Source organism: Equus przewalskii, chromosome X (assembly GCF_037783145.1).
Source record: "Equus przewalskii isolate Varuska chromosome X, EquPr2, whole genome shotgun sequence".
NCBI lineage: Eukaryota > Metazoa > Chordata > Mammalia > Perissodactyla > Equidae > Equus > Equus przewalskii.
In genome coordinates this window covers 45,878,854-45,890,011 of record NC_091863.1, presented here as the reverse complement: position 1 = coordinate 45,890,011, position 11,158 = coordinate 45,878,854, and the positions used below count along the sequence as shown (strand labels likewise).

Genomic DNA, 11,158 nt, shown 5'->3' with positions numbered 1-11,158 from the left:
AAAGACCAATGTACACAGTATTGGCTTCTGTGCACGAGGGTGGAGAGAGAGCCCTTGCTCAGTAACAGCCTGCTTCTCCTGACTTCAACATTAAAAGAAAAATTGATTGTAATTTCTACTACATGACATTCTCTTTCACACCTTTCTGTCTTTGCTGACACTGTTCTCTCTGCCTGGAATGCTTTTCCTACCTTTCTTCTTCTGGCTAATTCTTATTCATCTGGTGAAACTCAGTTCAGATATCTGCTCCGGGAAAACTTTGGGAACTCCAAGATGGTCTAGGGGTCTTTCCTTTGTGTTCTTACAGTGCTGTGTACATACCTCTTCTGTAACACTAACTTACAGTGAATTTATTTGTTCATGAATCTTTCTCCTGGACTAAACTGTATGGTTCTTTAGCATAATGTGCCTAATTTATTTCTTTATTTTCAGCTTTTAGCATAATATGTATCCGGTACATGAGAAGTGCTTAGTAAATGATTTATTTGAACTCTGAAGGCCATTTGAGTAGTTATCACAATAAAGTTATTAAAGTACACAGATCTGATGCATCCATGTTGAGAATTCAAACATTTGAGTAGTTTTAACAAACTCTTTGGTTAAAAAAATACATTCGATTAATTTGCAGCGACTAAATGTTTTAATTTGTTGTGTTGGAACCAACAAAAGGTCAGCAAAAGTTATCTCTTATCCCCAAATTATACTCTTTTATTAACACCACCACCATCATCTTCTCTCTCTCTCTCTAGACTTTTCTTCCTCCTCAAACTGCAGAGTAGAGAGCTTGCCATTTCCATCCGGGAAGCTGGGGTCGGGGTGGGGAGGGAGCCGTCATAGCAGGGGAGGAGGGTCTACAGGATTTATAGAATTAAAAGGAGAAACCCAGACCAAGCACACAGCAAGGGAGAGGGAGGAGAGCAGGAAGGCAGTTCACAAGCTAAGCTGAGCCTGCAGCAAGGCAGAGGGGCTGAGGCTGTGCTTGGCAATATGCGATTGGCTGGAGATTGAAGGTAACTACTCCATTGATCCCCTTGCCTTTGATTTTCGGTCCATTGCTTCTGGAATTCAGGAGTGTCTGCATTTGGGCTGGTGATATGCATGTCTCTGTGTGTCCTGTCTGTGTATTGAGAGAGGACTGCATGTGAAACCTGCTGATGGGCAAGCAGCCTAGAGATCCAAAATCATGTAAGGCTCTTTCTGAAGGGGAATTCTGAAAACTCAGATTGCCTTACATTATTTGGTTAATTTTTTTTTAAATTTTGATTTTTAAAACATCTGGGTACTGGTATTTTGTTTTATGAGCAGATAAAAAGCCATAGATCCAAGCTACTTGAAGGGACTGGAATGCTGCTGAGGATTTTCTCCTGCAAGTAGAAGAAAACTGTTTCTTAATTCTTACTTAAAATTGTTGTTTACTTTTGCTTACACTTCCAGGTCAGCTGTTAACTATTTTGCTTCCTTGTATATCTTGGAACTGGAACAACATAAAAAGTGGGAACCACATTTCAGATTTAAATTAATGTGTCCATTCTTTTTTTTCTTTTTAAAAGATTGGCACCTGAGCTAACTACTGTTGCCAATCTTCTTTCTTTGTTTTCTTTTTATTTTATTCTTCTACCCAAAGCCCCCCAGTACATAGTTGTATATGTTAGTTGTGGGTGCCTCTGGTCTGTGCTGTGTGAGACACCACCTCAGCATGGCTGATGAGCTTTGCCATGTTCATGCCCAGGATCCAAACCAGCAAAACTCTGGGCCGCCAAAGCGGAGCACGCAAACTTAACCACTCAGCTACACTGGCCCCAATGTGTCCATTCTTATAAGTGAGTGTATATTTAAGACAGACTGATCAAAGGGAGGAGGGAGAGAGGGAGAGGGAGAGAGAATGAGCAGAGAAGTTATTAGGACATGACGATTTCAGGTTTAAGAAAATTGGAAATTGGTCATTTATAAACTGATTTCCTTAGAAAGTACTTGTTTCACATCGTTAGGTAGAAATCAGGGGTTTTGATATATCAGACTTTTTTTTTGCTTTTAAAAACATTGGATCTTAGTTAGGAACAGGATTCTTTGACTGCAGAAAGCGAGGGACTAACTACTTTCTTCAGTGTCTTTGAAACACTGAAATGTAAAGCTCAGCTCTCCCGGGCTTTCAGCAAACAGCTGGGCTCAATATTTCATTGACTGCTTTAAACCATTTATATTTCACATTGTCTCCTTTAACTTCCTCCTTGCAGAGACTTTTATTTCTTTGATTTACTGAGGGCTTCTAACCATAAGCCCTTATCAGCCTATGGTTTATGTGCAGAAAAGAGAAGAACACAGCATTTCAGGGTTGCCTAAAAAGATATATTCCCAAACAAGCATTTCAAAAACTGAAGGATAGATAGATTGAATGAATTGCTTTTTGCTCCCTTTTGAGCAAGCCAGCTGAACAGGAAACACTGGAATGGGGAAGGGGCATATCTAAACATTTTTATATATAAAAGATATTTTATATTGCAAATACATGCAAAACAGAGAAAAATCTTCCTGTTTGGGAAGTATGTCTTTCCTGTCTTTAGGTTATGATAAATACCAGGGGCTCTTTTGAACTGTACATTTTTCCTTAATGGGGGAACTACCTCCATTTTTATTTCTTTAAAATAACTTGAGATTCCTAGTTATCAGGAGTAGTTTTACAAATATCTTTCAGAGTAAAATTTCTATTTGTGTTTTAAAATATGATTGCGGTTCTGCACAGAGGAGTGGCAGTTGAGGACCCGCTACAGTTCTAGTCCTGAATTTTCTCCTTCTAACTTCTTCCTACAGAAATAAATGTTCTGTCCTTAGAATTTAGCTAAAAACTGTGGTCTAATGTGAAAGGCAAAGTAGAATACCCAGCTTGACTCCTCAAGCTGAATGAGACTCTGACTCAGGATTTTAGACCATCAGTTGACCTGAGCAGGAGTAACTCTAAAGCAACAAGAAAGAAAAAACTGAAATAAGAAGACATCAATTTTAAATTACTATTTTTCAGCTGCTTCATTGTGTTATTAAATGATCTTTTTATGCAATAGGTAAAAATTATATTGGACTTTCATTATTGTTTTTGGAGGGAATAAATAACAACCTTTTTTTTGCACTCAGAAATCTGCAAAATCTAGGGCATGTACATGTCTTGTTCAGATATTCACACACGTATTCTAGATGGATTTCTATAAATGAATTTATACTATGTACTGTGGGATTATGAATGTAATGAGGTCGATATTACATTTGCTTGCTGGTAGTGTCGACAAAAATAACCAATCTATAAATGAAAATTTGGGAGAGTTTATTCTGAGCTAAAATGCGAGGACCATAGTCCCGGTCTTTCCTTCTGGAAGAAAGAAGTGGGGTGTAAAGAGTGGTTATATACCCCCAAAGAGGATGTTTCACATATGAATGAATTGTCCCTTTTACAATAGACCTCAGACTGCTCTGTCGGCACAGCAATTGGTGCACACAGCAGGTAGGTCTGCTGTCTGGAGCTGGGTTGTCACAGATGAGCTGGGTGGTCAAAGGTGAGCACAGCAATCAGTTCCTAGCCTAAGGAAAGAGGCTTATCCTTAAGGAAATGCCAGTGTGAGGGGAAGTTGCACCTTTATCTTAAGGGCATTTGTTCTTGCCACAGTAAGTGTTTAAAGCAGATATACAATGCATGCTCAATGGCCATGTCAGGCCCTTTTGGAACCACAAAGTCAGGCCAAATTAGGTTTACACCAAATGGCTTCCTCATATACTCCAATATATCCTATTACTTGCCATTTCTATTTGTCAGTAGTTTACTCATTATTAAATAATTGCTTACTATAGGCTTACTACTTGCCAGGTTCACAGTGCTGGAGATTCAGAGACTTTTAAAATCAAGATTACTACATATCTTAGGAGTTATTGGGCACAGATAAACATGTAAATAATTACAGTGTAATTACAGCTGTAATAAGTGCTTTAAGAGATATTTTTAAACTGCAGCAATAATAGAGAGCAGTTAGAGAGTTAGAGGGCAGTTAGAGAGGATGTTTCATTTTAACAGAATCTTAACTGATCCTATAAAACTCTGAGTGCCACAATCAACTCAGTGGATAGCAATCTTTCACTGCTTGCCTCAAGATAATCTAAGGGAACCAATTTAACCAATCATCTGTTAAGCACTTACTACATACCAAGCATTGTGTTAAGTACTTTATATGCATTATATATAATTTCCTCCTCATCTTACGAATCTTTTATTATGTCTATTTTCTGGATAAGAAAACTGAGGCTCAGAGACAGTAAGTAATTTGCCCAAAGTTACCCAGCTAGTAAACGACAGAGGTGGGATTCAAACTCAGACCTGCTTAAAGCCACTATGTTATATTATTTCTCAAAAAAGGAACAGGGAGGTTGGGGGTAGGTAGAGTAAAAGAAGGAATTTCAGGCAGAAAGATTCAGAAGTTTAATGCATGTGGACATGAAAAAGTGAATTAATCTGGTGAACTGGGTTTATATTCACTGTGGCTGAAGTTTAGAGTCACTTTCCGGTAGCAAAGGGAAAGATGATTGGAATCAAAACCCAAGAACAAGGCAAAGACCAGATTGTGGAACTTTTCATATACTGTATTTAATATGTTTCTGTAGACTTTGAGAAACCTTTGACAGTGTTTATGTAAAGAAGGCCATAATCAGTTTTGCATTTGAGAAAGATCATTCTAGTTGTAGTGTAAAAGCAGTAGTCTTATTAGAAATTATAATGGACTGTGCCTCTGCTTATTCCTCTGAGAAATGGGGATTGCAATAGTATTTACCTCATTGGATTGTTAGAAATATTAACTGAGTTATCACATGAAAAGGATCAGAAAAGTATTGGCATATAGTAAGTTCTTCATAAATGTTAGCTATTGTTATTGTTTATATTACTACTACTATTGTTATTATATTATGTAAAACAGTAGGATGCCATATGAGTAAAAAATAAACTGAAAATTTCAAGTTTAATAGAAATATGATGAGAAGCTTAGCCTTAGTTGGGACTTGAATTGGTCTTTGAAGTCAAAGAAATGGAATAAGGCTTTCCAAAAGGGGGAAATGTATGAGCAAAGAGAACAAAAATGAACATATCATGGGCAGGTGACAATGACTGCACCATTTTTGTACCTGTAAAGAAGTCTTAGCAGATAGAATCAAAAGAGTAGTTAAGAACAGGGACACTGGAGTCCTACTGCTTGAGTTTGAATATCAGCTCAGCCACTTATTAGTTAAATGTTGAGCAAATCATTTACCAGTTTCCTCGTTGGCAAAATGGGGATAATAATAGTACCAACGTCATCGGCTAAGAACAATGCCTGGCACATAGTAAGTCCTATATAGTATTAGGTATTCTTATCATTAAAGAGAGGAAAGGATTAGCTTATAAAAAGCTTTGAGTTTCAGGGTAAAGGGTTTGGGTTTGATCTATAGGCAAAGTGTTGTCACTGGTGACTTCTAATCAGAGAATAAGGTGATGTGATAACAACTGATCTGGTAATAGCATGTAGCATGCTTTTTTTTCTGGGGGAGGGAGATGGATGGAGGGTAGATGTGGATGATCTCAACCAGAAATGGAAGATCAATTCAGAGGTTCAGAGAAATTAGTGCAGAATGAAGAACAGGGAGTGGCAGTGATAATAATGTGTATGCAAGAGACATCATAAGGGAAAAATTTCTAGGTTATTGAGGAATATGGATGAGGAAGATGAATAAGTCAATAAGATGACTTTGAGCTTTCTAAATTTCAAGGTGGGATGACTGGGAAAATTGTGGTACCATTGACAGGGGGAAAAAAGTCAGAAAATATTACCTGTTTAAGCTGGAAAAATAAAGACAAATAATAATAACTTAGATTTTAAAAAACCCTTTCACGAGTATGGTTTTCAACATGCTGAATTCAAGGTGCTGCTGGAGCATTCAGCAAGCAGTTGCCAATATAGAACTGATGTTTAGGAGAGAAGCCAGGATTTGGAAATCATATATGTAAAGATAATTGTCAGAAATCTTCAGGGGGTGTGTTTTATGAGGGAGACATTAGACAACAAAAAACACAGTCTGATGCTTGCACAGTCACAGTTTAGGCTGGTTTGAGAAGGGAGAGAGCCAGTGGCAGAGATGAAACTGGAATGGACTGAGAGGTAAGAAAAGATTCAGGAAAGCCTAGGATTACCATGTCTGAGGGAGGGAAGATTTTCATGAGGGAGAGTATGGCCAATAGTGTTCAATGCTGCAGAGATAAAGGAGAATGTGGTGTAAAGAAAGGTGATAAGCACAGCATGTTTCACGTTGGAAACAGTGGTTCTAATAAAGTGGTAGGGGCAGGAGTTGGAATGTAAGGGGTAAGGAGTGAGAGGACAGTGAGGAGGTAGTAAGTTATGGTCTTACATTGGTTACCTATGTTCTTTATTTTATGACTAATTTTCTAATACTGCAATGAGACATTACTTTACACCCAGTAGAATGGCAAAAAGTTAGAAATCTGGATAATGCCAAGTCATAGTGAGGATGTGAAGATTAAGTGGGAATGTGGACAAGAAATGTTTTAGAGAGTAATATGGCACTTCTTAGTCAAATTAGGTATATGCATACACTGTGACTCAGCCATACCACTGCGGGATATATAGCTTAAAGATGTTCTTGCACAGGTCCATAGGGAACATGTACAGGAGTGTACATTGGAGCAGGGAGTTACAGGCAATCTGAATATCAGTCACTGGGAGAATGGATGGTAAAACATGGTGGATGCACACCTTGGAGTATTATGTCATAATTAGAAGCAGAGGATTAAATATACACATAGCAAAATGGAGGGATCTGACAAATATAGTGCCAAGAGAGAAAATAATATAAATGAAGACTGAAATATATAATGCAATAACATATATCTATTTAAAACAAGAAAAACATTTTTCTAGAATACGTATACACAAAAAGTTACACTTTAATTAAACTTATCAGAATGGTTGCCTATGGTAGGAGCAGGGAAGAGAAATAGGAATGGAATGTGAGGCTAAAACAGAATAACCAAATAAACACTATAAAAGAAGGGACCTTGCATGGACTGTGATAACAAGCCATGAATTGAAGAGTGTGATCATCTGATACACCTGATGTTCAGAAGGAAATTAAAAAGTATTTCAAAGCCAAATCATGTACAATTTTTATATGCTGCCATTCTCAAATTAAAAATAGTTAATTGGCAAAAGGTTATGATTGATTTTCTTACCATGCGGTGTATATGACTGCAGAAAATTAATGCTTATAAACAGAATCCCCATACTGTAAACCTTTACTTAGAACTAATGTCTTTCACTTCTGCAGATCAATGTGGCCATGCTAGGGATATCAAGTTGTACTAAACCAAGTGAGGATTTCAGTCATTTTTGTGAGATTATTGAACTCAATGTAGGTGGTCAGGTGTATATCACTCGCTATCCTACTTTGGTCAGCATTCTTGGCTCCCTGCTCTGGGAAATGTTCAGTGAAAAGAATCCTTGCTCTCTGATTCAGGGCAACAAAGGGAGATTTTTTTGTTCACCGAGATGGTTTCCTCTCGTGCTATGTGCTAGACTACATAGATCAGCAACTAGTGCTCCCTGACCACTTTCCAGAGGGTGGTCTGCTGCAAGAGAAGCAGAATACTTTAAGTTACCAGGGCTCATCAAGATGTTGGCTCCGAAAATCAACAAGCTCAACTCTGTTGGTAAGGATCTATGCCAAAGTGATCTAGAAGAAGTGTCCCCCAATATTGACACCACATATAATCTTTCTTCAAGTAATACCATCCAAGTTAACGGCCCTGATAACCCCTCAGCTCTGACAGCAAACACTAGTTCTGACCTCAAGAAGGCAGGTTTTATCACTATTGGCTATCAAGGCTCCTATACTCTGGGTCAGGATAGCCAAGCAGATGCCAAATTCCACTGCATAGCTCGAACTTTGGTGTGTGGCAAGATCTCATTGGCCAAATAAGTATTTGGAGATACTCTGAATGAGAGCAGAGACCCTGACCGTCCTCCTAAGTGGTACACTTCTCGATATTACCTCAAATTCCCCTTTCTGGAACAAGCTTTTGACAAATTAGCTGATGCTGGCTTTCACATGGTACCATGGAGCTCCGCTGGTACCTGCACTATTGCCCATGATCAGACAGATAACAAGATCTGCACCTCTTACACTGAATATGTTTTCTGCTGTGAGTGATACTTTAAAAAATCACCCAGAAAATATAAACCAAAAAGTCAACTCTCCCTTTCTTCTCTGTTCCTTTTCCAACTATCTGTTTTATAAATAGACATCACTTTTGGATCTATCTAATCTGGGACAATGCCACTACCTTCACCATAACTAGTTGAACCTTCTTTGTTACCTTCCTTCTTACATATGATCCCATTCTATCTGGCTTCCAATCTGCCTTGGATTGTGTAATTGGATGCCATTTTGGGAAAAGTATTCAATGTGTAGGCATATGTACATGCACATCATTGTGGATAGTAGACATGTATTTGTTGACTAAATACAGTTAGATAAAGCCAGAAGAGTTTTTTAGTTGAGAAATGCTAAGCCATGGTTTCCAAACCAGTTATAAGCACCACATCATGGACCTGAATATATATCTTGCTGTTTGTACTCACCTAGGGAATTCCCTGTGTATATTTATTCTGAACTAGAGATCCCTGCAGTAAATGTGAATATGCTTTGTAAATGGTTATTTCTATTGTTTTTATCCAGACTGAGTGGAAGAAAGCGACAGAAGTGCTCCAGGAGGTTCACAAAAAGGTCAATCAATTCTAAAATTATGAATTATTCTTATTAGAAGGAGGATGTAAAGAGAGTGATAGACATAAGAAATTATTGCCAAGAATAAAAGGCTTAGCACTTAAATTGCCTTTACTTGAAAGGGATAGTGAGGGTGAGTATCAAGGCTATTACACAGGCATAGGCAGACATGACACTTTACAAGACTGCCCCCAAATATCTGTTTCATTCATTAGAATTGAAACGCAAGAGCATGTAGGTAAGTGAAGGGTAAGCAAAGACTTGCTTTCTGTAAATACATATATGTAGTAGCTTGGTTTTCACTAGTCAGATAATTGGATATATATGTGAGCTGTTAACTTTTTTTTTCTGGACCACCTGTGTGTATATGTGTGTTTGCATCTGGGATGGGAGTGGGAGAAGGGGATGGAGGAAGAGGAACAAAGGGAGGAGAAGTTTAAAAGAAAGAAAGAAATACAAATTCTTCATCTAGAATCCTTACTAATGACTTTTTATTACACAGGTTGAAAGTAAATATCCTCATATGAAAACACCAGGGATTTGATACAAATGATTGGATTGCTGTAGAATATGAGACAAGTCAAGAAAAACAGACTTTGAGCGCTCATTTTAGAGAATCTTTATCAACACAACCCAATGATCAAATGGCCTTCTATTTCTTTTATTCTACCCTTGATGCCTCTTATTTGCCCCAATATGTCTTTATTGTATTTATTATCTTTTTTTTTTTAAGATTTTATTTTTTCCTTTTTCTCCCCAAAGCCCCCAGGTATATAGTTGTATATTCTTCGTTGTAGGTCCTTCTCGTTGTGGCATGTGGGACGCTGCCTCAGCGTGGTTTGATGAGCAGTGCCATGTCCGCGCCCAGGATTCGAACCAACGAAACACTGGGCCGCCTGCAGCGGAGCGCGCGAACTCAACCACTCGGCCATGGGGCCAGCCCCTGTATTTATTATCTTTTGATTTATTTTCTAGTCAGGACTCTCTGGGCTGCAAGGAACTAAAACCCACTCAATGTATCTTGAGAAAAATAAAAAGTATATGCGTCAGGTTGTAAGTGGGTGGATATTTTATACATGCACCTGTCCTGTTTAGTCCAAGGACAGGCAATGGAGTCCAATCAAGTTTCAAATGATCTGGGAGATGTCAAGAATTGATGTTCTCTCTTATCTGTCAGAGGCCACAGGTCTTCCCCTTTGATCATCGCCAGTACCTCTCAGTTCTATATTTCTCTCTCCACACAGATCACCTTCTTCTATTCCTCATCTTGTACCTGGCCTGAAATGTGTCAGCCCTTCAATGAGAATGAATTTTCACCCATTCTTTCCATAGTTAACTTCATTAATGACTTATTCCAATTCAGAAACCCCAGTCAGCTGTAGCTTAGGAGGGGGAGTTTGAGAGGGCAGCAGGTACTGCGGATGCGGGCAGCCAACTCCAACAGAGGACATTTCTAAAGGAATTACTATCTGTGCCCCACACGTCATAAACTCTCAATAATTGTATAATATGTAAAAGACTCTGATGAGTATTTCCAAAGGTCTCAGGGTCTATATATACTGTTAACGGAAGTGATAAGTTTAGAATGTGGACAGAATTCATCTTGCGTTGTCTTCCAAACTAGCTTTGCCAATACCATTCTGATAAGTGAGTGACTGCCCTAGAAGGCAGTTGAAAACTTAACGTAAGGGGTAACCATCATTTTAGATGCTATAGACAGATGTTTCCCAAACTTCAGTCATTTGTATACCATTCTCATGGTTTTTTCATTCCCATATCCCTCTTACATTATTAATTTAATCTTTACAAAAGCGAGTTAATAAGCTCACTTTGATTTTTATTTAAATACATTTACTAGCTCTATCACTTCTGATATATTTCTGGTATGTTCTAGGTCTCAATAGCTTCATCTTTCGAGTAGAGAGAGGCTATGTTTTGTTCTACCAGTTGTATGTATACCACAGTTAGGCCATACAGTAGGGAGATGTGCAGTGCTGACCTCCTGCTTCATGTAATTACCTTAAGCTTGGCCTCCTAGAAATGTAGTTAACCTGCTTTAGAGAGGATTTGTAACCCCACTTAGAACCAGGACTACTGCCCTACTCACTTCTACCCTACCATCATTTTACTGTCCTCTTGGGTACAAATTAGTTTCAAAACACTCTATCATTTGTTCTTCAAATTGTAATCATATTAGCTCAATCAGATTACTTTCCTGTCAACTAGGAATAAAGTAATGAGGGAGAGTGGGAATAAATTGTAATAATCTCTTAGGTGTGTGTAGTGCATTAAGAAGTTAGAGCATAAGACAGTTCACAGGCTAAATAAGGGCATCTCTAACTGGGTAGGCATA

General features: G+C 38.3%; 1 pseudogene; it reads left to right on the top strand.

Annotated features, from left to right (window-relative positions):
• Positions 1-5,298: 5,298 nt before the first annotated feature.
• On the top strand, positions 5,299-8,229 carry LOC103542200 (BTB/POZ domain-containing protein KCTD12-like; annotated as a pseudogene).
• Positions 8,230-11,158: the final 2,929 nt, after the last annotated feature.